The sequence below is a fragment of the Lagenorhynchus albirostris genome, chromosome 10, assembly GCF_949774975.1.
Source record: "Lagenorhynchus albirostris chromosome 10, mLagAlb1.1, whole genome shotgun sequence".
NCBI classification, from domain to species: Eukaryota; Metazoa; Chordata; class Mammalia; order Artiodactyla; family Delphinidae; genus Lagenorhynchus; species Lagenorhynchus albirostris.
The window spans coordinates 83,183,919-83,211,831 of record NC_083104.1 but is presented as its reverse complement, the minus strand read 5'-3'; the positions used below and the strand labels follow the sequence as shown (position 1 = coordinate 83,211,831).

At 38.9% G+C, this 27,913-nt stretch overlaps 4 non-coding genes across 4 annotated transcripts; 2 read left to right on the top strand and 2 right to left on the bottom strand.

Moving 5' to 3' along the window:
• Positions 1-587: 587 nt before the first annotated feature.
• Positions 588-669, top strand: TRNAS-AGA (transfer RNA serine (anticodon AGA)). The gene has a single exon. It is a non-coding gene; the product is annotated as a tRNA-Ser (tRNA).
• An 11,283-nt stretch (positions 670-11,952) lies between these two features.
• On the top strand, positions 11,953-12,034 carry TRNAS-AGA (transfer RNA serine (anticodon AGA)). The gene has a single exon. It is a non-coding gene; the product is annotated as a tRNA-Ser (tRNA).
• Positions 12,035-16,950: 4,916 nt separating this feature from the next.
• TRNAS-AGA (transfer RNA serine (anticodon AGA)) lies at positions 16,951-17,032 on the bottom strand. The gene has a single exon. It is a non-coding gene; the product is annotated as a tRNA-Ser (tRNA).
• A 4,582-nt stretch (positions 17,033-21,614) lies between these two features.
• TRNAQ-CUG (transfer RNA glutamine (anticodon CUG)) lies at positions 21,615-21,686 on the bottom strand. The gene has a single exon. It is a non-coding gene; the product is annotated as a tRNA-Gln (tRNA).
• Between the last annotated feature and the right edge of the window lie 6,227 nt (positions 21,687-27,913).

Sequence of the window (27,913 nt, the reverse complement as noted above, 5' to 3'; positions counted from 1 at the left end):
GATGACTAATGACATCGAGCATCTTTTCATGTACCTGTTGGCCATATGTACGTCTTCTTTGGAAGACAAAGATCTATTCAGACCTTCTACCCATTTTAAAATTGGATTGTTTTCTTGCCTTTCAGTTGTATGAGTTCTTTATATATTTTGGATATTAATCCCATATCAGATATATGATTTGCAAATATTTCTCCCATTCCAATGGTTTTATGGTTTTAGATTCTTCATTCAAGTCTTTAATTCATTTCCATCTTGACATAGGTCTTGGTGATGATTTGACACCACAAGTAAAAGCAACAAAGGCAAAAATAAGCAAGTGGGAGTATCAAATTAAAAAGCTTCTGCACATCAAAGGAGACAATAAACAAAATCAAAAGCCTTAGCCTCCTTCCGTCAGAGCATCCGAATAAGGAGTCATTCCAGTCTGAGGAGGAGGCGTTACTTGCCACAACTGCATATTTGTCTAAATGATGCCAAAGAGTAAGAAACTTTGCTTAATAAAAGTACATTTTCCGATAGAAAGTGTGACACTTTGAAGAGAGCCAAAGTTCTCTACAGCTACTTCCATGAAAAGGGTTTCTTGTCAAGTAGTCGTGGCCGAGTGGTTAAGGCGATGGACTAGAAATCCATTGGGGTTTCCCCGCGCAGGTTCGAATCCTGCCGACTACGGCACCTTTCCCTATTGAGGCATAGCCAGTTGGGGAAGAATGCTGTTGCCTTACAGAGAGAAACTGGATTGTTCTCCAACCTGGCTCTTTATGGTTGTTGCTGAAAGGCTCCACGAAACACGCCGGTTGCGTCCCAAACAGCGTGGGGTCTTTCTATAACCATTATTATTTTTAAGTAATTACTAGTATTATTTTAAAGAAATTTTCCCTAGAAGAGCCAAGGCTTTGGTGATGCCTTGCTGCTTCCTGCAATCAAAACACTCCTTACTAGGCAGCGTTTTCTAAAGAAAAAACTTGGCAGAAACCTTTTCCCCTTATTGGGGCTCTTCTGCAGTCATGTACACCCTTGTTCACGTACAAAAGGAAACTCCACGAAATCTTGGATCAAATACAAGTGAAAGCCAAGACTCATAGCTATGGTTGCGAATCCAAACTGGGTATTAATAGGCAAACCACTACATAACTAAAGATATTAATTAAGCCATTTTTTGGGTAACCCAACAAAAACGTTGATGACATTATGCCAGACTGACTTTCCTGGGGTCCAGGACAGTGGTAAAGAGACAGGGACTTAAAATGAGGTGAAGTTTTGACTCATTCTGGGCACAGAATTCAGATGCAAAATCCCATTGTATGATTAACATGTTGGGGTTAATGTATTAAAGTGTTAAAGGAATGTTAACCACAGCTGAGCGCCTTTCTAGGAATTCCTAGGAAAATTTGATTATCACTACCCTGACAGTTTAATGGAACTTGTCCTCACCTCTCTTGTGGAGATTGACGCAGTTGTCATACTTTGGTGCATCTCATCCAAGAATGCATCTAATAATTTTTCTTAAACACAGTGCTTTCCATATTCATTGATTAAATACCAGATTCCTTCCTCTTTCATGTGTCTGTTCAGAGGAATGAAGTACAATAAAAAGCGTTGAGTTGCAAAGTCACATGGGTCAGCGATGCTGAGCTGTGACAAGTCCTCTTTGCTGAGCAGTGCCCACCTGATGAACATGACTTGGTTTTGTCTACTAAGACCTGGGCTTCCAGAGGATGAACTTCTTTCTTTGCAAAACTCATCATCTCTCATCAAGCTGTCTCTCACATTCAGCATACGGGTTGCTTTGAGAAACTGATAGAATTCTGGAATGTCAAAGCTAATGAAATGTTAAGGCCCTTCTGTGGAAACAATTCCTAACTTTAGAGCTGAGGAAAGTGACTCACATGACATCAATGTACAGAATTTAAAAATAAAAATTTGTTCAAAAAGATACCTTAGAGAAGAGTGTTGGTAGTATAAGCAGAAATTCCTCTCATTCTGGATACTTCTTTCTGTAGGAGCCCATGGAGAATGAAGCTTCGGTTCTGGGGGCTGGAATAGAGATCCTGAGCCAGGACTGGCCATTACACAGAATCTTGCTTTGTGGAGTATCAGCCTGTGATCTGGTTTCCAAATACTGCTTAGGATTCTAGAAGGGGTTCTTCTCTCTTTACTTTTAAATCGCTGAAATTTCTTATAAACAAGGAAAATAAAACCAAAACCGAAACACACTGGTGAACAGTGAAACAAAAACCAGAGTTACAACAACTGCAACAGAGGATGTAAGTAAGGAAGTACATTTCCAATAGAAATAAATGTGAGCCACTGACATAATTTAAAATTTTCTAGTAGTCATATTAAAAAGTAAAAGGAGACAAGCATAATTCATTTTAATGATGTATTTTATTTAATCCAATATATCCAAAATATCATTTCAACATGTAAGCAATATTAAAAATTGACAGTGTGATATTTCACGTGTTTTTTTTTCATACAAAATCTTCAAAGTGTGGTGTGTATTTTGCAGTAAGAGCTCGTCCCAAGTAGGACCAAGTGCCCAATAGTCACATGTCTCAAGTGGCTAAAGTATTGGACATCACAGATCTAGAGTGTGTAGAGGGCATAGAACTGAGCTGGTAGAAGACTGAAACCAAGGGAGGGTTTACACTGCAAACAATAGGCTACAGTCCAAGATAGAAGTCTTCTTGGCATGCGCTTCTCCGTGCTTTTGGGACTCGTGCTGCTGTAACACCCAGGAACTAAACTTGCTATTTCAGGGAGCTCTTCCTTACCTCCCTCAGGAGTGTCTGCGGAAGCCCAGCGAGTGCTGTTCCCAGCTCCTCTTCCAGCGCAGAAGGCCGCACCTGGCCCAGCGTGGTGGACAGCTCCTGCTTCAGTACCGTGGGCACTGTCAGCCCACCGAAGATTCTATTTCTAGGAAGGCAGAGGCCGGGAAGTCCATGAGCCTCCTTCACTCATGTCTCTTTTCTTTTCATTTGTTTCAGTTTTGGGGATCATTCGTCTCTGATTGGCTGATTTGCTGTCCTTAAAGCCAAGGTAGAGTTCCTCAACTGTAAAATTGATTATTAGCTTCTCCAGTGTTGTCACTCTCAGGTCCTTCACCTCCTGAAATCCTGTGCATTCTTAAAGATTGCCTCCCCACGTCTCCTACTTTGAAAAGTCCTCAAGTTCATCCTTCATTCCCCTCCTTCTGTGCTGCTTATGGTGTCTTTACCATAACATTGTTTAAGAAAATGCAACAGTAATATTAGTGCTTCCATATTTCTTGTTTATAAGTCTTATATGAAACTACTTCTATATTTATCATGCATTCTGCCTGCTAGCATGTGTATTTTTGAAGAAATGAACTGTTTAATTCTTATCTTAATCCTCCAAGCCCAGGTAGTCGGTTATTAAATCACTTTAAATGATGTAAACTAATGTAGTAGAAACTAACCCCATTTATGAATCAAACTGGTGTGTGTTCTTTAAATAATATATTCCTTTAGTGCATCCTTTCATCTCTTTTGTTTTCTTGGCACCATCTAAAAGTCTCAATAAAGTAGATGGTCAATTAATCCATCATTTTTCCTTATACATGTCATTAATCTTTTATATTTCCTTTGCTACACCTGTTAGTCTTTCAGAAGCAACAGAACATCCTAAATTAAATGCTATTTATGAGCTATCTTTGACTTTGAAAAGGAAAGTGGCACCTCTACATGGAAATTGTAGTAAACACTCAGTAAAAACACAGAATTCAGAATAATCATTAAGACTTAAGAGAGCCAATGTTGTCTAGCATCTGTCTCCTTTTGTATGCTACCTTCTTCAACAAGAAAGGGAGAATATCACAAATCAAGGGCTTCTTCTCAGTGGAGATCTTAGAGTGGGGGTTGAAAAGTAAATGAAATAACCTCTGGTTGAAAAAGAACAAGGTTCCATTCCACTGTGTAGGACCTACATATGTTTAATTCTACTGTCCCAAATGTGTACTGTGAGAAACCCACACCCATGATCCCTCTGAAAAAGGCGAGAGACGCTCTAAGAACTGGTTTGACTGGCATTTTAGCTTCAGGCATGGGTGCACTTTGGCCTCCTAACTTACAAAATTGAGGTTAATGACTCACATAGCCATATTTCAAAGATGATATTTCTTCAGCAACTTTGTACTTAATTACAGTTTAGTAATGGTTAAGCTTATTAGTTAAAATTAGGTCTTGTAACATAAAGGAGACTCTTCAATGTAGAGGGTTCTCAGCCTTGTGTCTGTGTTCTCAAACAGTACTTGTGAATCCCTGATATGGTTTCTACAGTTGTTAGCTCTGTGTCAGGGCCATCTCTCTTTGAGAGGGTGAACAAATTTTATTTTACATACCGTGGGATTTTGAGCCAAAAAATAATTTAAGAGTCTCTGTCTTACTAACTTCATGACCACTGAATGAGAAGAATTTGTTAGCTCTATTTTGTTGTTTTGGGAAATACATAAAATGACTATGAAAAGATATGTGGGCTCCAAACAAATTCCTTCTCACTTTTGTAATAGATTTATCTGACATGAACCCAATATCTGTCTTCTCAGTGACAAATTCACACTTACCACTATACTGGGGAAGAAAGTTTTATTGAAAATCACTATGCTCACTGCCATGCCTTTGTATATTTCTAATGTCCACAGACCAAAACAGGCACACGTCCATCTAAAGCAAATAATTTTCAAAGCCTTGCCTGACCCATGTTGCTAAGGGCATTGACAAAGTTTTTCTTTTTCTTTACATTTCACTATCACATTGATCCTGAGAACAAATAGGCAGTATCTTAATCTAGTTCACAAGCTACCTCCTGTACATAGAAAAGACATGGACTGGTACTCTCTTCTATTCAGCACCTTCAAGTCCCATTCACCTAAAATTACAAATTTCAATTTTATTTATGCTTTCCACCTTATCTCTGTCATCATGCTGTCAGTATTAGGCAGTTTCTTCAAACTGTCCCTGTGTGGGCTATATTTATTTTCCCTCTATGGAGTATTCCGCCTAATGGACTTGAATCACAAGGGCAGGGGTCATGCTCTTTGCCTTGTTAACTTTGTGTTATTACACCCCCGTCAATATGATTAATTCCATTCAGAAATGGGGTTTTATCATATCATGAACCATATGAAAGAGACTTTTTAATTAGGGTGGTTAATTAACCATTAAGGTGGTTCCCAGAAGTAATGATTAGCACTCTGGTCTCTGAATCCAGCCATCTTGAGTTTAAAGAAGCTGTTTATTTCACAGCTTTGTTTCCCTGTTGTCAGGAGTTCATTGTCTACAAAAGCCGTACTAAGCAATTTTATTCCTGATCTCTCTCAGCACTTAATATCTGTATCTAGGAGGCTTCAGACAGCCTCATCATGTTTCACAGGGAAAGAAAGGGGTCAAAAATAAATACATTCATTTAAAATAGCATCAAAAGGAATAAAATATTCAGGAATAAATTTAACAAAAGAAGTGTAAAACTTATACTCTGAAAACTACAAAACATTGCTGAAATGAATGGACATCTAAATAAAGAGGAATATATCTCATGTTCATAGACTGGATCTTAAATTAACATTGTTAAGATGGCAATTTTCCTCCAAATCGTTCTACAGATTCAATGCAATTCCCTTCAGAATCCCAACTGACCTTTTCGTGGGAATTGATGACTTGATTTAAAATTCACATGGAATTTCAAGGGACCTGGAATATCCAGAACAATCTTGAAAAGAAGAAAAAAGTAAGAGGACTTGTACTTCTCAATTTCAAAACTAACTACAAGGCAATGATAATCAAGACCGTGTCATAATCGTGTAAGGATAAGCATCTAGATCAATGGGATAGAACTGAGAGTCCAGAAATAAAGTCATAGGTCTATGGTCAACTGATTTTTTTAAGGGTGCCAAGACCATTCAGTAGGGAAAGAATAGTCTTTTCAACAAATGGTGCTGGGAGAACTATGTAACTACATGCAAAAGAACGAAGTTAGATCCTTACCTCATACAATTACATAAATTAACTCAAAAATGAATCAAAGACATAATGTAAGAGGTAATATTATAAAACTCTTAGAAGGAAACATAGGAGTAAATCTTCATAACCTCAGATTTGGCAGTGGATTCTTAGATATGACAGCAAAAACACAAATAACAAAAAATAATTGATAAGTTAGACTTCTTAAAAGTTACAAACTATTGTGCCTCAAAAGACACTATCAGGAAAGTGAAAAGACAACCCAAAGAATGGAAGAAAATATTTTCAAATCATATATCTGATAAGGGACTTGCATCTAGTTTATACAAAGGACTCTTACAACTCAAGACAAATAACCCATTTAAAAATGGGCAAAGATATAGGGGTTCCAGAGAAAAAGAGAAAAAGAAAGAGACTGAGAAAATATTTGAAGAGATTATAGTTGAAAACTTCCCTAATATGGGAAAGGAAATAGTTAATCAAGTTCAGGAAGCACAGAGAGTCCCATACAGGATAAATCCAAGGAGAAACACGCCAAGACATATATTAATCAAACTGTCAAAAATTAAATACAAAGAAAACATATTAAAAGCAGCAAGGGAAAAACAACAAATAACACACAAGGGAATCCCCATAAGGTTAACAGCTGATCTTTCAGCAGAAACTCTGCAAGCCAGAAGGGAGTGGCAGGACGTATTGAAAGTGTTGAAGGAGAAAAACCTGCAACCAAGATTACTCTACCCAGCAAGGATCTCATTCAGATTTGATGGAGAAATTAAAACCTTTACAGACAAGCAAAAGCTGAGAGAGTCCAGCACCACCAAACCAGCTTTACAACAAATGCTAAAGGACCTTCTCTAGGCAAGAAACACAAGAGAAGGAAAAGACCTACAATAACAAACCCAAAACAATTAAGAAAATGGGAATAGGAACATACATATCGATAATCACTTTAAATGTAAATGGACTAAATGCTCCCACCAAAAGACACAGACTGGTTGAATGGATACAAAAACAAGGCCCATATATATGCTGTCTACAAGAGACCCATTTCAGACCTAGAGACACATACAGACTGAAAGTGAGGGGATGGAAAAAGATATTCCATGCAAATGGAAACCAAAAGAAAGCTGGAGTAGCAATTCTCATATCAGACAAAATAGACTTTAAAATAAAGACTATTACAAGAGACAAAGAAGGACACTACATAATGATCAATGGGTCAATTCAAGAAGGAGATATAACAATTGTAAATATTTATGGACCCAACATAGGAGCACCTCAATATATAAGGCAAATACTAACAGCCATAAAAGGGGAAATCGACAGTAACACATTCATAGTAGGGGACTTTAACACCCCACTTTCACCAATGGACAGATCATCCAAAATGAAAATAAATAAGGAAACACAAGCTTTAAATGATACATTAAAGAAGATGGATTTAATTGATATTTATAGGACATTCCATCCAAAAACAGCAGAATACACATTTTTCTCAAGTGCTCATGGAACATTCTCCAGGATAGATCATATCATGGGTCACAAATCAAGCCTTGGTAAATTTAAGAAAATTGAAATTCTATCAAGTATCTTTTCTGACCACAATGCTATGAGACTAGATATCAATTACAGGAAAAGATCTGTAAAAAATACAAACACATGGAGGCTAAACAATACACTACTTAATAACGAAGTGATCACTGAAGAAATCAAAGAGGAAATCAAAAAATACCTAGAAACAAATGACAATGGAGACACGACGACCCAAAACCTACAGGATGCAGCAAAAGCAGTTCTAAGAGGGAAGTTTATAGCAAAACAATCCTACCTTAAGAAAGAGGAAACATCTCGAATAAACAACCTAACCTTGCACCTAAAGCAATTAGAGAAAGAAGAACAAAAAAACCCAAAATTAGCAGAAGGAAAGACATCATAAAGATCAGATCAGAAATAAATGAAAAAGAAATGAAGGAAACGATAGCAAAGATCAATAAAACTAAAAGCTGGTTCTTTGAGAAGATAAACAAAATTGATAAACCATTAGCCAGACTCATCAAGAAAAAAAGGGAGAAGACTCAAATCAATAGAATTAGAAATGAAAAAGGAGAAGTATAAACTGACACTGCAGAAATAAAAGAGATCATGAGAGATTACTACAAGCAACTCTATGCCAATAAAATGGACAACCTGGAAGAAATGGACCAATTCTTAGAAAAGCACAACCTGCCAAGACTGAATCAGGAAGAAATAGAAAATATGAACAGACCAATCACAAGCACTGAAATTGAAACTGTGATTAAAAATCTTCCAACAAACAAAAGCCCAGGACCAGATGGCTTCACAGGTGAATTCTATCAAACATTTAGAGAAGAGCTAACACCTATCCTTCTCAAACTCTTCCAAAATATAGCAGAGGGAAGAACACTCTCAAACTCATTCTACGAGGCCACCATCACCCTGATGCCAAAACCAGACAAGGATGTCACAAAGAAAGAAAACTACAGGCCAATATCACTGATGAACCTAGATGCAAAAATCCTCAACAAAATACTAGTAAACAGAATCCAAAAGCACATTAAAAGGATCATACATCATGATCAAGTGGGGTTTATTCCAGGAATGCAAGGATTCTTCAATATATGCAAATCAATCAACATGATACACCATATTAACAAATTGAAGGAGAAAAACCATATGATCATCTCAATAGATGCAGAGGAAGCTTTCAACAATATTCAACACCCATTTATGATAAAAACCCTGCAGAAAGTATGCATAGAGGGAACTTTCCTCAACATAATAAAAGCCATATATGACAAACCCACAGCCAGCATCATCCTCAATGGTGAAAAACTGAAGGCATTTCCACTAAGATCAGGAACAAGACAAGGTTGCCCACTCTCACCACTCTTATTCAACATAGTTTTGGAAGTTTTAGCCACAGCAATCAGAGAAGAAAAGAAAATAAAAGGAATCCAAATCGGAAAAGAAGAAGTAAAGCTGTCACTGTTTGCAGATGACATGATACTCTACATAGAGAATCCAAAAGATGCTACCAGAAAACTACTAGAGCTAATCAATGGATTTGGTAAAGTAGCAGGATACAAAATTAATGCACAGAAATCTCTGGCATTCCTATATACTAATGATGAAAAATCTCAAAGTGAACTCAATAAAACACTCCCATTTACCATTGCAACAAAAATAATAAAATATCTAGGAATAAACCTACCTAAGGAGACAAAAGACCTGTATATAGAAAATTATAAGACACTGATGAAAGAAATTAAAGATGATACAAATAGATGGAGAGATATACCATGTTCTTGGATTGGAAGAATCAACATTGTGAAAATGACACTACTACCCAAAGCAATCTACAGATTTAATTCAATCCCTCTCAAACTACTACTGGCATTTTTCACAGAACTAGAACAAAAAATTTCACAATTTGTATGGAAACACAAAAGACCCCGAATAGCCAAAGCAATCTTGAGAACGAAAAACGGAGCTGGAGGAATCAGGCTCCCTGACTTCAGACTATACTACAAAGCTACCATAATCAAGACAGTATGGTACTGGCACAGAAACAGAAATATAGATCAATGGAACAGGATAGAAAGCCCAGAGATAAACACATGCACATATGGTCACCTTATCTTTGATAAAGGAGGCAGGAATGTACAGTGGAGAAAGGACAGCCTCTTCAATAAGTGGTGCTGGGAAAACTGGACAGGTACATGTAAAAGTATGAGATTAGATCACTCCCTAACACCATACACAAAAATAAGCTCAAAATGGATTAAAGACCTAAATGTAAGGCCAGAAACTACCAAACTCTTAGAGGGAAACATAGGCAGAACACTCTATGACATAAATCACAGCAAGATCCTTTTTGACCCACTTTCCAGAGAAATGGAAATAAAAACAAAAATAAACAAATGGGACCTAATGAAACTTCAAAGCTTGTGCACAGCAAAGGAAACCATAAACAAGACCAAAAGACAACCCTCAGAATGGGAGAAAATATTTGCAAATGAAGCAACTGACAAAGGATTAATCTCCAAAATTTACAAGGAGCTCATTCAGCTCAATAACAAAAAAACAAACAAGCCAATCCAAAAATGGGCAGAAGACCTAAATAGACATTTCTCCAAAGAAGATATACAGACTGCCAACAAACACATGAAAGGATGCTCAACATCATTAATCATTAGAGAAATGCAAATAAAAACTACAATGAGATATCATCTTACACCAGTCAGAATGGCCATCATCAAAAAATCTAGAAACAATAAATGCTGGAGAGGGTGTGGAGAAAAGGGAACACTCTTGCACTGCTGGTGGGAATGTGAATTGGTACAGCCATTATGGAGAACAGTATGGAGGTTCCTTAAAAAACTAAAAACAGAACAACCATATGACCCAGCAATCCCACTACTGGGCATATACCCTGAGCAAACCATAATTGAAAAAGAGTCATGTACCAAAATGTTCATTGCAGCTCTATTTACAATAGTCAGGAGATGGAAACAACCTAAGTGTCCATCATCGGATGAATGGATAAAGATGTGGCACATATATACAATGGGATATTACTCAGCCATAAAAAGAAATGAAATTGAGCTATTTGTAATGAGGTGGATGGACCTAGAGTCTGTCATACAGAGTGAAGTAAGTCAGAAAGAGAAAGACAAATACCGTATGCTAACACATATATATGGAATTTAAGGGGAAAAAATGTCATGAAGAAACTAGGGGTAAGACAGGAATAAAGACACAGACTACTAGAGAATGGACTTGAGGATATGGGGAGGGGGAAGGGTAAGCTGTGACAAAGCGAGAGAGTGGCATGGACATATATACACTACCAAACGTAAAATAGATAGCTAGTGGGAAGCAGCCGCATAGCAAAGGGAGATCAGCTCAGTGCTTTGTGACCACCTAGAGGGGTGGGATAGGGAGGGTGGGAGGGAGGGAGATGCAAGAGGGACGAGAGATGGGAACATACGTATATGTATAACTGATTCACTTTGTTATAAAGCAGAAACTAGCACACCATTGTAAAACAATTATACTCCAATAAAGAAGTAAAAAAAAAAAATGGGCAAAGAACATGAATAGACATTTCTCCAAGAAAGATATACAAATGGCCAATAAGCACAAGAGAAAAAAATGCTGTAATTAGTCATCTGGGAAATGCAAATTAAAACCACAATGAGATACTACTTCACACCTTCTCGGATGGTTTGAATGAAAATGACATATAATAGCAAGTGTTGGGAAAGAATGGAGAATTCAGAACCGTCATACACTGCTGGTGGGAGGGAAAATCATGCGTCCACGTTGGAAAACAGTCTAGCAGTGCCTGGAACAATTAAACATAGATTTACCGTGTGAGCCAGCAATTCCACTCCTAGGTATATAAACCAGAAAAAGGAAAATATATAAATAAGTAATAATGATAATAAAACTCAAGTTATTTTGAAGTATGTACAGTGAAAACTAAAATCTCTCTCCAGTCTATGTGCTCAGCTATTTAATTTCTATCCACAGTAGCAAACTGAAACCAGGTCTCATACAATCTTCCAGAGTTAAAATATATGTAAGCACTTAAGCTCTATTTTTTAAAAATCATTGCTGTTACATATAATTCTTAAGTGAATGTTAAAGTTTGTTCCAGTTTGCGGGGGATATCTCACGAACCTCCACCAGAGGCTGGCAGAGCAGAAGCTGATCTCATTCCAACAATCCAACAAATAAGGAGTCCTTCCAGTTCTGAGGATAAAGTGTTACTTGGCAATATGTTTACAACAGCATGATAGTCACCCAAATGACAACAAAGAATAGGAAACACTGACTGCAAATACTCTTTCTGATACATGATTCAGTCTTTCCGGTATGTGATTTGCTTTTATGAGACCTAAGTTTCAGCACAGCTGTTTACTTTTATAAGAAAACACTTTGTCGTGTAGTCGTGGCCGAGTGGTTAAGGCGATGGACTAGAAATCCATTGGGGTCTCCCTGCGCAGGTTCAAATCCTGCCGACTACGTGGTAGTTAGCTGAATTAGTTCCTTAAGGCTGTACATTTTGACAAATCCTGGAGTTGCTAGCCCAAAGACAAAACATGAATTCTAACCAAGATGCAGGTGGTTACTAAACTCGCCAGTTTATGATCCTGCAATTAACTTACCCATGATGGGGCTCCATCGTGCTGGCCAGAAAAAAGAAGTCATAATTACTGTATTTTCCAGTAGGCTTGACCTGTATCCTAATATATTTTCTTTCCTCCCAAGAAGAGTCCTAGCTTCAGAGATACCTTGGTGTTTCCTGCTATCAAAATCCTACTTGCTTCTCCATGGAATTTTACCTTTTCAGGGATTTCCTTTCTCATATATAACTGTTTCCTTTATATGTCTCAACACACTCATAGTTTCATGTCTGAGTGAGGTTGATCTACAACTCCAGGCTTGCTTCACACAACTCCAGCCCGTTTATGGGGTAAATAAAGTGCCAGAAGTAAATGCTATTTGAAGACAGCAAAATTCTTTGCCCCCATGTGACTGGAAAACTGTATCTACCAAAAAGCAGGAATCAACTGATATAAAGTTTATTTTCCTTCCCTATTAAGAATTTTAGGGCTTCCCTGGTGGCGCAGTGGTTGAGAGTCCGCCTGCCGATGCAGGGGACACGGGCTCATGCCCCGGTCTGGGAAGATCCCCACACGCCGCGGAGTGACTAGGCCCGTGAGCCATGGCCGCTGAGCCTGCGTGTCCAGAGCCTGTGCTCGGGAACGGGAGAGGCCACAACAGTGAGAGGCCCGCGTACCGGAAAAAAAAAAAAAAAAAAGAATTTTAATATTTACACTAATCAAACATAATAATCATGATATGAAGCTCTAATGAATTTGAGGTTATATGCAATGAATAAAATCTATCTTCTATCTGTGTGCTGTGGCTTCTCCACAGTGAAATGAATTTTTGTATAACCTTCCAGAGTTATATGTGTGTATAGTGTTCAATCCACTCTCTATTTTTAAATGAATGGTAGCAAACTTATATTCAGTGATGGTCTTGGTTTTTTCTCTCCCTTAAGCATATATTCTGACCTGTACATAATATGCCCAACTGATTTTTTGACAACAGTACAAAAAAAATTCACTGGAGGAGGGATAGCCTTTTCAACAAATGGACATCCATAGGTAAAAACAAAAACCCACGTTGACCTAAACCTCATTGCATATACAAAACTTAAAATAAATCAAAACTTAAATGTAAAACTATAAAACTTTTAGAGAATAACATAGGAGATCTTCAGGATCTTAGTCCTTAGACTTGATACAAAAGCCCAGTCCTTAAAAGGAAAACAGATAAATTGGACCTCATCAAAATTAAAAACTTTTACTCTTCAAAAGACACTATTAAGAGGTTGAAAAAAACAAGCTACAAATTGGGAGAAAATATTCGCAAACCACATATCTGACAAAGGACAATATCTAGAAAATGCACAAGAATTCTCAAAACTCAGCAGATTAAAACAACAACAACAAAAACCCTAACAATCCAATTAGAACATGGATAAAACACATGAGATATTGCACCGATGGGGATATACAGATGGCAAATCAGCGCATGACTAGGAACATGCGCAGGGAGTTTGGCTCAGCTTTATAAAATTGACTCTAGCAATGTCAAAGTCCCTGGCCATAATGATCTTACAGCTTTCCCACATACCCTTTTTCAGGTCTTGGCTCAAAACTTTCCATTTCCTAGAAAATGACTGATGCTCAGCTGCATAGGCCAAATGAACCTCTTTGGAGGTGGCTACTGTGTCCTGTTAATGCTGGCGGGAGAATACTGGCAGTCGATACAGATGTAGAAATGAGGGCCCCCTTCTCCCCCCGCAAAATTGTCTTGGGCTGTCAACACTGGCTCTGCAGTTTCTGTGGCAGAGAATAGGGAAAAGAACAGAAACTCTGAGAATCAACTGGAGAAGGCGAGCAGCCTGCAGAATTCAGAAGAGAATCAAAAAGAATGAAGGACAGCTCAAGGAGGAAACCAGTCAGCATCTTCTGAGGTTTGACTTCTTGCTGCTACAAACGACGCTTGCCTCAGGGGAAACTTGTCCTGAGGTCACGGAAAAATCCGCATTTCAGAAAAGGGACTTGTCCCTACCCTTGGGAGATTTCATTTCCAGTTTGGGGCCTTGGCAATCTGTTGAGTCGCTGGGGCCTTCTATCTTAATTCCTAAGTCTCTCCGTTTCTGAGCGATGAGAACACGTTCAAACGAACCTTCCATATGAGGAGACCTTTGAAAGTGGAGAGCGAAGTGTTGAGGACTCCATATCGAGTTATGGAGAGGAGGAATCGCAGTTGGCCTTGAATCCCGCAAGAAGGGGGAACTTGGAAAAAGGGAGGCTTACTTTGGAGTCTCCAATAATAGAGAGCAGCAGAGCAAGTGAAACCTGCGCAGACACAGGAGGAGGGGAGAAACTAAAGCTGAAACAGAGATATTGTCCACTTTTGCCTGATAGATAGGAGTGCGTACTTGGAAGGAGGGAAAAGAAGAAAGGTAGTCGGTTCCAGGACCAAGAAGAAATCCTGAGGCAAGGGCTTTGGTTGAGGAAGAACCTGACTCTTGAAAGGTTTTATAAGGCTTTGCTGGGTTCTAGTTCTGGAAATCTGACATTGTAGCCATCATTGTTCCCTACCTAGCTATCATAATTCCCAATCCAAGGGGAATGATTGGCATCCACTTGAAGAAAGGGTTGAAGATTTGTGAAGACCTCAAACTAGAGGTGGTGTGGTATTAATATTTTGAGAATGACATGACTGTAAGGGTGGGAAATAAAGTGAAAAGTGTAGAGGAGACGGATGAAGAAAACTAGTGAAAAGAAGACATTGAAGTGTTGGGAAAGTGGGTAAGAATCAAGATTGAAAAGTATTTCTCAGCTTTTTGCAGTGAGCAGAGTGGTGCAGCAGGAGCGTGCTGGGCCCATAACCCAGAGGTCAGTGGATCGAAACCATTCTCTGCCAGATTTGCATGTTTTTCTCAAGTCCGGAGATTTTTTTCCTGATTCCTACACCTACTGAAACATCCACAAAGCAGAAATGATAGTCAAAAGAAAGCCACCGGAGACAATCTCACGACCATTCTCATCCTCTCATCTTCCTGGGGCAGGAGTATCTCATTTTCTCTGCTCCAACTATCTTCAAAGCCCACAGAATGATGGCAAATGCTACCCAATCTTACTTGTCTTCCACCTCAACTGCTTACTCCCTCACTGCTTGCTTGGCTCTCACTTAGAGGTGCTCAAAAAATATATGCTGAACCAGAGAAGCCTTACCATGACCACGGCCACACACATTTCCTCCACTGCTGGTGTTGTGGTCTTTGAATGGGATGAAGTCAAGATAAACTGTGGAAGGAAAGCATTAGACAAAGACCTGGAATGATGGGGAATCTCCATGTGTTGGGTGGAGGCAGAGGTGGATTAATGTGATTCCACCTTGTCCTAGAGGAAGGGACATGGAGGCGAAAGTGTCCAGTTGGGAAATGCTGGGTAATGGCGGGAGAAGAGGGAGAGGAGCGGAGAGAAGAGGAAAAAGAATGGAAGATGACGAGAAAGGAGACCAGAAGTACAGGACTGGGGTGATGTGAAGTTTGAGAGAGACGGTCTTCACCAACTGAAACAAAAATAATTTCAGGCTCCCGTTTGTTTGGTTTCAGGTAAGGGACCAGGAGGGAACTTGACCCTTGAGCCTAGGACTTCCTGACCTCCCGCCACATACCTAAAAGGCATCAAGCAAATACATTATGCTTCAGTCCTCTTCATCAGCTGGGTGTTGCTTCTTCCTCAAATAGAAGCTGGTTTCCCTCTGCACATTTTGGTATAATTCGGGCCTGGGGCTTTTCTCCTGACTACACGGAGAAAAAACACACCCCCTTCATACACGTGCAATCATTGATTCCAGGAATAAACTCCCTGAATCAATCTTACCCTAAGTACTCAGCCCGACTTTGATCTACTTTTACCCTGCACTTTCGCGTATTTATCGTCAATAATGCAGAGATCAACAATGACCCGCTCAGCTGCCACCGACCCTCCGATCCCCAAGGCCTGGGGTGGAATTAGGAATTACCAAGGCTTTGGAAAGACCCATATATTCCCTCAGATTATGGACCACTGAGTTGATAGAGACGCACACTTTTAATCTGAGCGTCTATGATTCAAATCCCTGTTTTTCTTCTTTTAATTTCAGCCTCACCAGATATGACCTACTGCCTACCTGGAAGATCGCTGCCCAGTGGAGAATGTCTGGGGACCCAGTAAGTTAAGAATAAGAAAAAAATACAACTTGCAGATCCATCCACAGTCATACCCATAACTGCTTTGGGGCCCCAGTAAAAGCCAGCCAGGTGTAATGTTGTCGTCCCTATCTGGCTGGATCACAAAGGAAATGGCTTTATTTAATTTCTTTAGTTGTGTAAGTAGTTTGCTTATTAATACCCAGTTTGGATTCGCGACTTGGTGACCTAGCTATGAGTCTTGACTTTCATTTGTGTTTGATCCAAGATTTCGTGGAGTTTCCTTTTGTACGTGAACAAAGACGTACATGATTAGAGAAGAGCCCTGATAAGGGTGCGATTCTTTGGACACGGAAATGCTCCTATCAAGTTTTTTCTTTAGGAAAATCTGTTTTGTAAGCAAGGTTTTGATTGCAGGAAGCAGGAAGGCGTCACCAAAGCCTTGGCTCTTCTAGGGAGAATTACTTAAAAATAATAGTAGTAATTATCTAAAGATAATAATAGTAATAAAAAGACCCCACGCCGTTTGGGGCGCAATCCGGTTGCTTCGTGGAGCCTTTCAGCGGCAACCATAAAGAGCCAGGTTGGAGAACAATCCAGTTTCTCTCTGTAAGGCAACAGCATTCTTCCCCAACTGGCTGTCTCAATAGGGAAAGCTGCCGTAGTCGGTAGGATTCGAACCTGCGCGGGGAAACCCCAATGGATTTCTAGTCCATCGCCTTAACCACTCGGCCACGACTACGTGGCAGCTGCTCCCTCTATTAGCGTAAGTAGCTGCATGGAACTCCAGCTCTCTTCAAAGGATCAAATTTTCTACCAGAAAGTTTATTCATATTAAGAAAATTTTCTTATTCCTTGACATCATTTAGACAAATATCACGCTATGGCGGCAAATTGGCAAGTAACACTTCCTCCTCAGCCTGGAAGTGCCGCTTATTCTGATGCTCTGCTAGAAGAAACCTAAGCAGGAGACATCCTGAGAGACCAGCTTCCTGATCTGGTAGCTTCTGATGGGGATCCTTGAGATACACACACTCAAAACTGAGACACACTCTAACATTTGTTGCAGAATTATGAGTATAACCACGATTTGAAAAACTTGAAATGACCATCAGTTTTAAAAATAAATTTTTGGGACATCCATATAGTGGAAGATTCCGAAATTTCTAAAAGATTTCAATCTTTTAGAAAACTCACAACTATTTGATTTGAAGGATTGTCCCACCTATGTCAACACTTTTTTATTTTCCTGCATCCATATGCAAGAATAACTAGGGAACAGACCTCAAATAAAACAGCTCCCCAAACCTTAAAAACGTGAAAATTCATGTTACAAATTTAAAAGAGTTTATAAAACTGTGCTCATTGTTCTTTCAAAATGATTTTTAAAAAAGAAAAAAAAACACAGTTAAATGCTAGTAAGCAAGAAGGGGTGGAGAAGTCTTCATTAATTCTAACAATCTCTAAATGACATTGATTATTTGAGAAACAAGTTTAAGGTGAATGCTTTCACTGTGGAGTGTATTGAACAAGACAGATGATTAATCCAACTACCACTTGAGGCAAATATCAGCTCTAGAGCAACATCAATAAATAACCAATAAATCAATAAAAGACATTGTTCTGCTATTCACTTACAAAACTTGATGATTACTTTACACTGTAAAAAGCAACAACAACAAAATTAACTCATAATCCTGTAACCCAGAAACCAGCACTAGCAACGTTTTGAAGTATTCCTCCTCTACTCCCAATATTTCATATGCAAAAGTTTTGCATAGTTGAAGTCATGTTCTTTGCATCCTGCTCTTATTAGTGAACATTATAAACATTTTCCCAGATCAATTACAAAGTGTTCCCAGATTTTGTTTTACTGGCTTTGTAATGATCTATTACACAGATGAAGCAAAAATATTTAAACACTTATCTGTTTTTAAATACCTGTTTTTTGCTATCACAATGAGAAATAAAAATAAAGATTTTTATGCAGTACGTGTTTTTCTTTGTTAAGATTAGTTCCTTAAGAGGGTGCTTCTCAGACTTCGGTGGGCATCAGAACCACCTGGAGGGCTTCTTGTTAATACAAATTGCTGGATCTCCCGGCTTCTGCTCTCCCCGCTCCTAGCAAGTTTTAAATTCTGTAGATCTGAATTCAAGCCCAAGAATCTGCATTTCTCACAAGTCCCCAGGTGGTGCACAAGCTGCTGCTGGGGACAATAACTTTGATAAAACCGCTCAAGGACAACAAACTTGAAAATAAATTTACTGTGTTAAAGGTTATAAACTCCTTATGAATCTAAATGGAGGTATATAGCAAGCGCCATGGTAGTAAGACCAAATAATATTTGCAAGACTACAGTGAGGGGAGGATTGTTTTTACTGTCCTAAAGAAAAACATGTTTTTTAACTACCAGAGGGACAAATTCCAGCCTCGATCATGGAGGTCACATTCCTTTTGTATCTGAGATTCTCTTTAAATCTACTAGTTTATGCCCTGGGGACGCACTTCCATTCCTGGAACTCAGAGAAAGTCGTTGGTTTTGGAGTCCTTGACATTTCCATAAAAAGGAATCTAAGCCAAGTGTCCCCTTCATCATCCCATTCAAATAAACCAGATAGTCTCTGACTCAAGAATCAACCTTATTAATTTAGATAGATTTATTCTGACATATACATGTTTGCATTTCTTTTTGGCGCTATTCTGCGTTGAGAATGTCTTCCTGCTGAGTTCGGATCCCTGGAAAACCTGTATTCTGAGTTCCTCCCTTTCCCCCGGGCTCCGGAGGCTGAAGGCTTCGTTCGCTTGGGAATTGTCTCGCGTCCTTCACTAGGACAACATAAGTGACCTTCAAAGGAAGGGGTCCGAGACCTCTCCTGCCTTGTCTTTTCCAGTTAGGACAGAAATTGCTCGCCCCCCACCCCGCCCCCTCATTCCGAACTGTCGCCGCAGTCCAATTTTAATCGTTCTTTTGGAAGCATGTCAGTTTGATCCATGGAAGAGATTCCTGATTTAGATTTTAAACCTGAAAGTAAACATAGATGACTCCCCACCCCCACCCCCGCCATTTCCGGCACGTTCCCTTCATTCGAGTTCCTTCTCGCATTGGTATTTGCGACTGGAGGTTGTTTAGAGCTCACTCTAAACTCAAAGCTCCCCTTCAGCAGGTTCCCGAGAATTAGGTGTGACCGTGCGTGTCCAAGATTATCACCGGCTTTTGGACAAGCTCCAGCGTCTAAGAAGTTCGAGTCTAGGAGCCTTTTATTGAATTACATCACCAGCTGGCTCTTGATTTGCTCTAGATGAGCTCATTCATTCTCGAGGGAGTGGCCTGGACAGGGCTAAGAAACTTTTTGTTGCCAGACCTACTGTTGGGGAACGTGCCACATATCCACCGCTAGTTTTCACTTTAGCCCACTAAACAGGCAGTAAGTTGGTAGTTGTGGCCGAGTGGTTAAGGTGATGGACTTGAAATCCATTGAGAGTTTCCTGCACAAGTTCGAATCCTGTTGACTAAGATTTTACCAGGAACTCTGCGTGGTTAAACACGCCTGAAAGAACATTGCAGTCCCTCTTGCTACTATAAAAGCACAGTGATATTCTCCTACTGTTGATTCGTCACTATGGTCAACCAAAGGGCTGTCGGGTTTCATAAAAAGTAGCGAGACGGACCATTTTTGTTGAACACTTAAGATGTGATATAAGCAAGAGCTCCATAATATTTATATCTCCATTTGGTATTTAAACTGTGTGATGGCAATAAATGTATGCAGTAAAGATAGAGTTACAGTTGCAGAGTAGAGCCGTTTCTTGCATTTTCATCTGGGAAAGAAAATTTATGTATCAATAAATACAAGAAAGATAAAGCAAACTTCAATTCTGACCAAACTAAAAGTGATCTGTGCAGTATATGAATGATGGAGCATGAAGAGTAGATTCCACATACTGTGAAGGTCGAAGGGCTGTAATGAGACCATAAGCAGTGTTTTCCCAGTACAGCATTTGCAAAAAACAAACAAACAGGGGTGCATAGTGTTTCACAGTTAGTGGCACTGTGAGAGAGAAAACCAACACTCTCTGGTTTTGAACAATGAAGTATGTTTACATGTGGAAGCAGGAACTCCACAGAACTCATTTATTATGAAGGAGAATCTACATATGAATGTTTGGATAAGCAACTTACACATGGGCAATGTTAAGAAGAAGCAGACAGTGAATAAGATCAGTGTATGGGGGGAGAATCTTCATTGTGAGCACACTTGGAGTTAGTGATATGTGTTGGTTGTGAGAAAAAAATTTTGCTTAAAAGTTCCACACACAACCTGACTATTTGTGTGTGTGTGTGTGGGGGGGAATCTTCCCAGCCCCTAGTCCATGTGAAATGCCTGCAAGTTTCTAATTCAGGAAAACAAAACAAAACAACTCACACTTCATCCAAGACAAATACTATACTAAAAAAAAAAAAAAAAAAAAATTTCCTGAGACCTGGGCAAAACAGTACAAGAACAAATGAAGAAAGGAAAACTTATATACAAAGAATGTAATTAGTAAAGAAATCATTCATTAGCATAAGTCACTCATTTTATCTGAGAGAAAGGGATGTTTGGTGTTTTGTGCATGGCACAATGACCAGACGAATATTGCAATGAAAATATCATTATGGATTCCCCCCAATTTTAACTTGAAGTGTGTTAAATCTGTAGATATTTTTTAAATGTAATAATGAGTCTTGCATGCCCTTTTACTTAGAGTCACCTACTTTAAGATATTCCATATTTAGATCTGCCCCCCCCGCCCCACCGTGTCTGTGGTGTCTGTCTGTATTTAGTATATATAAAGCACTTATATATACTGGGTTCAGTAGCCTTGTGGATGGGGTGGAGTGCGTCAGAAATTGTGCAGGTAGAGGTCATGGGCAGAAGAGAAATTTGCTATTAACTGTATATTATCCAATACTATTAGATTTATTTATTTCCCGTATTTGAAATATTGAACAATTTCAAATATTCTTTTTAATGTGCACAGAAAATAAACTTTATTAAAAGAGCGTTATTGCTTTCTATTAGAGTTGGTTTTCTAGTCGCAGCAGAGTGCAGGGGTTTTGTTATCTTCCACCTGTACTTAACTTACTTCTGACACTTCTTTTATTCCTTATAAAATGAATTCCATTAAACCAGAATGGAGTTCCACTTCTGCCTCCTCACTCAGATACAGATATGTTTGGACTCACAGGAGCTCACAGGAGATATTAGAGGCAAAATTGATAGCGGTCTTTTAGGTGGACAGTATTTTCCGGGGGAAAACAAGTGAATCGAAAGGACGAAGCAGGTTCCACCGAGACTTGAACTCGGATCGCTGGATTCAGAGTCCAGAGTGCTAACCATTACACCATGGAACCGCACACGAAGCACTTCACCTCATAATTGTCCATGATATGTCTTAGTAGCTCTACTGAAATCATTTAGCTTAAACAATCAAAATTTTTAGTCTATGTCCACTCAGGTCACTTTCGAAGAAAATCCTAGGGTATTTAATTTTATTTATTTTTACTTTTCATCCTATTTTTTGCCAAGGAACCCATAGTGTCTGCCCCCTACCATTAATTCAGAAACTTGGCGATCCTAGCCCTCGCTTTCTTCATTAAGAAAAACAGAGTGAGCAGTTCTTACATACACCAGCACTGAACTGAACGTCTTATATCCATTATATGATTTAATACTTAAAAACTCGCTGAAACTTTTTTAGTCTTTATATAGACGGGAAAACTGAGCCTTAGAAATTTCAAGTCTTTTATCTGCACCTCTGCTCAATTTCAGCCATGTGATATTTTTCCCCACAGAGATTATGTAGTTATCAGGTCCATTGCCTCTAGGAAAACAAGCTTTAATGTGTTAATTTCTGGCACATTCACAGAAGAAACCTTGAGAAAAGCTATGTTTTCGAGAAAATGGAAAAGGTATGCTTGAAGAAAAAGTCTGAATTTTGTCACCTGTAGCGATCTGTAAGGGACGCGATATTTCAGGATTAGAGACTCATCATACTCGCCTTCATCAAGAAGGAGGTGCCCAGTGAAGGCTGCCAAATTGTACTAAAGACTTTGTGGGGTGTTTTTGTTTGTTTGTTTGTTTTACTGCTATTCCATAGACACCTTTTTCTTAGACCCAGCGCGCTTCCTTAAACACTAGGTTTCTTGGGCGGTGTCGGTGGATCCCTCCGCCGGTGTCGGTGGATCCCTCCGCCTCTACGCAGCCAATAGAGCCCCTGACTCCCTTTCAGCTCGCCTGGCTTCTCACCTCCTTTCGGCTGCACTCACCGAGGCCTCCCAGCAGCAAGTTTCTGTTGAGATTTCCACAGAGCTTTAGCCGAGTTGCGCTTTGGAATTTGTGTTGGTGGAATTCTGGGGACGCTGGCTCCTTTCCCAGCACTCGTCCCAGTGGATGTGTATATAGGCATTCTCCTACGACTGCATAATGACTTCTAACTCCATGGAAGGACATTTGCCCCCTTAAATGAGGCGGCGCAGTGACTACCCGGGGAAAACAAATGTCCGCCCTCAGGACTGTTCTGAGAGTTCAGTGACAGAGGCCTCTGCGATGGCAGCGAGAACGTCGCCACGTACGGCCGTCCGCCTCTCACTCACAGCAGCTTCCTGCTGTCTGGTGCACTCGCCCACACGGTGGAAGATAACAGAATGGAACTCTCCTGCTAACTGAGATGAACAAAATTGCAAAGAGGGCCCACTTCTCCTTCCAGTAGTCTCAGTGGTTACAAACAAACACACGAGGATCTTGCAAAACATCAACCCCGTGCAAAACCCTTATAGTGCGGACCTTCTAAAGGCTATAGGAACTTGTACCAGACCCTGAGTTGTGTTCTCCCAACACAACTGCATATGATCTTCAGCGCGTGAATAAAGTATTATCCTGTAACTCACAAGAGCACAGAACAAAAACCATAGCCAAAGGAAATAATTTTAAAGGGAATGTAGAACTAACGCTTGCAGAGTCCAGAGATAAAACCTCCCCACCTTTCCTAAATAAGCCATTCTTTCAGGCCGGGTGATAGACGATGTCACCTCTTTGTCTAGGGCTACTATATATATGTGTGTGTGTGTGTGTGTGTGTGTGTGTGTGTGTGTGTGTGTGTGTGTGTCAGAAAATCAGGAAGAAGGAATGGGATAAGAAGAAATTAGAAATGAAACAAAGAATTCAAACAGATTTTTTAAGTTCTTATTGTGGAAAAAAGTCATTAGATTAGTATCTTTTTCAAATCATTTGTTTAGCTAGTTTTACTGAATTCCTGTGAAGGATTGGATGCTGTGCAAGGTGCTGGAGGCATAAAGATAAACAAGATAAGCACGCAACCCCTGTCCTTGTGGAGATGCGTATCTACTAGGAAGGGAGCTCTATCAACGTGTACATAAAACAAAGCCTAGCCAGGAATAGGTTGGAGAAAGCGCTTGTAACGCAGACTAATGGCACAGGTATGATGGAAAGCTAAAATACAAATAAAATGGAATTTGGTTTGCACAAGAATTAATACTGCTACTCTGCAGAAAGTGCTGGTCCATGATCTTCCATACACAAAATGCACAATAAGAGTGCAGCACATGGATCCTAATTGTAAAAGATGGAGTGGTTTATCTTGGGCAGCAACAATATAGTAATATATAAAAAAGAAAATAAAGAATAAGCTCCATAATGGACTTAGAATTATGGCTCAGACAAGCCCCATTGCTGTTTACTTTTAGGGGGACATGCCAGCATCAGTATGTGAATGTGAAAACCAAGTAGGGCACTGCTGGTGAACATAGGAGCTTCTGGTGGGGCTTGTATCCTTAATATATTGGTGAGCATTGGTTGCCATCAGGGAAAAAGGCATTGAGCCCATGTAGAAAAGCTGCTTGTACTAGTTAAAAAGAATTTGCTTGGGGCCTCGTGGCCACCAAAAGATATTTAATGCATTTTTCAAAATAAGAAAATTAAGTTGGCATTTTCCTCTCTCTCCCTTTAATAGATTGTGAAGTTATTAGGGAAGACTTCTAAAACCTTTGTTTGTTTAGCACCCCATGGCAAATGGAATGGAAACTTAGGCACTCTCTCACACCAAGATGAACCTAGACACAAAACACAGCACTTAGCAAACCATACCAGGGAATTCACAAAATTATTGAAGACTCTATGCCTTAGGCTAAGAGTTTCTCCTTTATATCATGTAGTCTAATTGTAACTATTAAAAAATGAAATCACTCAAGTAAAATTAGGCATAAAGCTGCTAAAGAAACATCTTTAAATTCAGGCTCCATGATTCATTAGCCCCAATATTGTAACTTACGAGGCAAAGTTGCACACACGCCTGAGGCTGAGATTCTAGTCAAACCAGTTCTGAGTGCCCCTCTCATCTCAGAGTGGTTGGTTATGGGATGTGGGTTCCTGACTATGCAGTTTTGAGAAGCCAGAGTTAGACATCTCTAGGTCAGGACCAGTGGATGGAACCAGGTTCATTTTTAAGCACAGGGTGATCAGAATCTGCACTGCAGCCTAGCCTCAGTCTTTATCCAGAGTTTCCCATGAGACAAATTGTGTTTGAATTACATTTTCCTCTTTTGAGGAAGGAAACACGTAAATTTCTAAGAAGCAGCATGTCCCTAAAGTCTCAATGGATATTCTAAAGCTTGTATAAATTAAATATATTTTTTTCCCGAGGCTTTTCTTGTTGCAGTTGTCCAATTGGAGGGAGCACCTGGTATCTCCAAGTCCTAGCTGTTAAATAAATCATGCTCTATGCAGAATTTCTTGCTTCTGGAAGTTTAAGAAATGGAGAAGAAAATCCAGAAATTGATGGAAGTACAAAGAGAAATACAAAAATCACAGTCATGGTGGGATAGTTTTGCACAATACACCTCTCTGAAAAACTAATTAAAAGCACACATGAAAAAATAGCCATAAGACAAAGGAATGCAATTCATATAATATACATACATATATAAGCAACAGTGCACATACCAACTTCTGGATTCCAACTTTTTCCAAACACACATGGAATTATCTCAAACTTGACATTTTACCAGGCCACAAAGCAAGTCTCCAAAAACATAACAGGGTTAGATACATGCTATTATTTCAGAACAATAAAATTGTGCCAAAAATCAAAACATAAAAGTTAAAATTTGTATTTGTTTACAAAATAAATATGCTTCTAAATAATTTATGGTTTAAAGACCAAATGTCAATCAAAATTAGGAACTATTTTACATAGCATTGTAAGTCAACTATACTTCAATAAAAATATTGACAAAAAAAGAAAGAAATTAGGAACCATTCTGAAATAAATGATAATAAAATAGTATATGTCAAGACATATACTGTGCAGCTAGAAGGGTACTTAGAGGGTAAGTACCCTAGATGTCCTAGAAGGGTACCTTAAACACATATGTATAAATAAAATAAATGCTAAGGAGTAATTAAGCATTCGTTACCTGAAATTAAGAATCAGCCACTAATTTAATTCAAATGAAACACTAGGGAAGGAAATAATGAAGCAAAGAGCAGATAGTAATGCAATAGAAAATAAATACAAAATGGACTCAGAGTGTTCATCGAAAAGAAAGCACAGCTAACACTTTTAGGAGTGGAAATGGACTATGTTGAAGACAAATCATCCAGTGAGTTTGTGTTCATTAACCCAAACAACAAAGAACACAAGTGGCTGTGGAGAAAGCTTTAACATTTGACTCCTAGGGACTACTCAGGCTGTAAGCTCCAGGAGCGCTCATGGAAACCCTATGGCTTTCTGAAGAAATCTTGTGACAGTCACATACTTAAGGTTTAAAATGTATGGTTGCCTTATGAGTAATGCATTTTAATGCAAAAATTAAGTAATGCATTTTGAAAATGAAAAATAGCCAACAAAACTAACAACAAAAATTGTAATCTCTTTTTGATTTTTTATTGTGACAAAATATACGTAACATAAAATTGACCATTTTTAAGTGTACAGTTCAACGGCATTAAGCATATTCACATTGCGGTGCAACCATCATCACCATCTATCTCCATAACATTTTTCATCTTCTCAAACTGAAACTCTGTATCCATTAATTAATAACTGCCCATTTCCCCCTCTTCCCAGCCCTGGGCAGCCGCCATTCTACTTTCTATCTCTATGAATTTACTCTATCTCATATAAGCAGATTTATACAGTATTTGTCCTTTTATTACTAGCATATTTCACTTATCGCAATGTCTTTAAAGTTCACTCATGTTGCAATATGCACCAGAATTTCACTCCTTTTTAAGGCTGAATAATATTTCATTGTATGTATACTTTGTACGTATGTACATTTTGTTTATCCATTCATCCATCAATGGACACTTGGATTGCTTCTGTCTTTCTGCTATTGTGAATAATGCTGCTATGAACATGGGTGTACAAATATCTGTTTGAGTCTCTGCTTTCAGTTAGTTTGGGTATACCCAGAAGTGCAATTGCTGGAACATATCATAATTCTATTTTTAATTTTTGCAACTTCATTGAGATATAATTGACATATAACATTGTGTAAGTTTAAGGTGTACAACATAATGATTTGATATATGTATATAAGGCGAATGATTACCACAATGAGGTTAGTTAACACTTCACCAAAAGGAGTATGAAGGTGGCAAATAACACCCCAAAGGATGTTCAGCATCATTAACCATTAAGAAATGCAAATTAAAATAACAATGAGGTATCATTACACACCTATTTAAATGGTTAAAATTAAAGATACAGACAACATCAGTGGCTGGTGAGAATGAGGAGCAACTAGCAATCTCATTCATTGCTGATAATAAAGAAAAGTACAGCCACTCTGGAAAACAGTTTGACAATTTCTTATAAAGTTATACACTTGCCATGTACCCCAGCAATTGCACTTCTAGGAATCTATCCAAGAAAAATGAAAATGTACATATGCTAATGTTAATAGCTTTTTCCCCCACAATTGCCCAAAACTGGAAACAACCCATATGTCCTTCAATGGATAGGTGAAGAAATAAACTGTGGTACACCCACACAACGGAATTCTATTCAACAGCAAAAAGGTACAAAATTTTGATATATGCAACAACTTGCATAAATCTCAAGGCATGTTGTATCTTAAGTGAAAGAAGCTAATCTCAAAAAGCTAATGTTACATTTTGTATGATTCAGTTTCCATAACATTCTCAAAAAAGTCAAACAAAGCAACAGAAAACGTATCTGGTTGTCCAACTCTTATGTACGGGATTAAGAGGTAACTATAAAGGGATAACACAAGGGAGGTTTATGGATTGATGGAACTGTTCTGTATCCTGATTATGGTAGTGGTTACAGGAATATATGCGTATAATTTCAAAAAGCCAATATTACTCTATGACAAAATTCTTAATAAAATAGAAATAGCTTAACACTTTCACCAACATGTTATTTTAGGGAGGGTTTTGGGGAGAGAAAACTCGGGCACACTTGAGCCTTGTACAAGGATGGGAACGGGGAATTACTAAGGCTCTACTGAGGGAGTAATTTGCTCTCTGTTTTTCGCCGGAAGCACGTTTTTGCGAGGTTGGAGCAGGTGCACTCTCCGTAGGTTAAAATTTCAAT